The following is a 1,466-nucleotide window of genomic DNA, read 5'->3' as shown; positions in this document are numbered from 1 at the left end:
CAGCAGAGGGGAGCAAGCCGGGCATTCACAGTAATTAGATGACAAAGCTGCAGCGGGCTGGAGATGAGAGAGAGGGGTCACACACAATGCCACTGCCGCCGGGTAATTTGTAAGTGTCAATCACCAGCCTGCTAGGGGAAAAGAGAAGGGATTGGGGGTGGAGGTGGGGGGGAGTCGGGGTGGAGAGAGTGTGAGTGAATATGAAGGTGCAAGCAGGACTGAGACAGACAGATAGACAGGAAGGAGGAGGGGGGCAGACAGGGGGCTTGAGAAGAAATGAGAAGTCAGGAGTCCGTAAAAAAAGCAAAAATTTAAAGAGAGTGTGCAAAGAGGCGGAGAAGGAGATAAAAGGAACATGTATCCAGTTTTTAGGCTCCAAGTTTGGATTTAAAGTGAAAGGTTTAGTATTTCTTGAAGAATTGCATATCAACCTCCACCTTCCATGAGTTTTAAACTGAGATTGTTTTTTAAAAATGACTGCAATATACTGTAATATCCGACAAAGTTAAGCTCAGTTTCTGTAAAATTCAGAGGCTATTTATGAGTTTAAGGTTGATTAGCTGTTGCAGTTGTGTTAAATTGGGTTTTACTTTCAAGGTTAATCAGCTATAGATGAACATCCACTGAAGATTTTCTTATAGTTTCAATAAAATCCATGCATTGGTTATAAGTTATTCGGCAACAAACAGGGATCAGTCCAACAATTAATGCCAAGGTTTTAAGCAAGGTTTGTAAAATTGGTTAAATGATGAAAATTTTTGTATTGTTTTGCAAGGTTACATAACTGTGGTGGCCATCTTAATTTGAGTTTTAGCCATCCATTATCTTTTAACTGCTCCTTCTTTTCAGGGTCAAGGGTCACTGGTGCCCAACTCCTGCAGTCAGTAGCCATGTTTCCATCCAATTTTAATTTGAATTTTGAGCGAATTTTTAAAATTTCGCAAATAGGAGAGAAAGAATAAATGCAAATCAGATGTGCTTCCATCAACTGGCTTGAAGCAAAACACTTATGTCAGACACATGTATGTAGTGAGGTAAATGTTTGCTACGTCAGAACTTATTCGACAAATGTGTTTCCATCTCTCCTTTTTCCACATTAAGCCTTTTTCGAAAAACCCTAAAAAACGCCAAGCAAGCGTATCAACTTTTATGCGAATTAGAGGAAGTTTTTTCGAATCAAGCCGTTTCCAATCACCTTTTCTGGACGGTGACAGGAAGGACGCTGCACAACATTTAGACAAGCCTGTGTAATACTGGGAGAATATAGTCTGGTCAGATGAGACCAAAACTGAACTGTTTGGATGCCAGAATACACATCATGTTTGGAGGTCAAATGGCACTGCACATCAGCCCAAAAACACCATACCACTTCACTATTGGTAAATAGTGAAATTTGGAGGTGGGAACATCATGGTGTGGGGCTGTTTTTCAGCAAAATCACACCTGAGCAATGCATGCGACTAGTT

Source organism: Austrofundulus limnaeus, unplaced genomic scaffold (assembly GCF_001266775.1).
Source record: "Austrofundulus limnaeus strain Quisiro unplaced genomic scaffold, Austrofundulus_limnaeus-1.0 Scaffold1167, whole genome shotgun sequence".
Classification (NCBI taxonomy): Eukaryota; Metazoa; Chordata; class Actinopteri; order Cyprinodontiformes; family Rivulidae; genus Austrofundulus; species Austrofundulus limnaeus.
The sequence above is the reverse complement of the archived record's forward strand: the minus strand, read 5'-3'. Positions refer to the sequence as shown.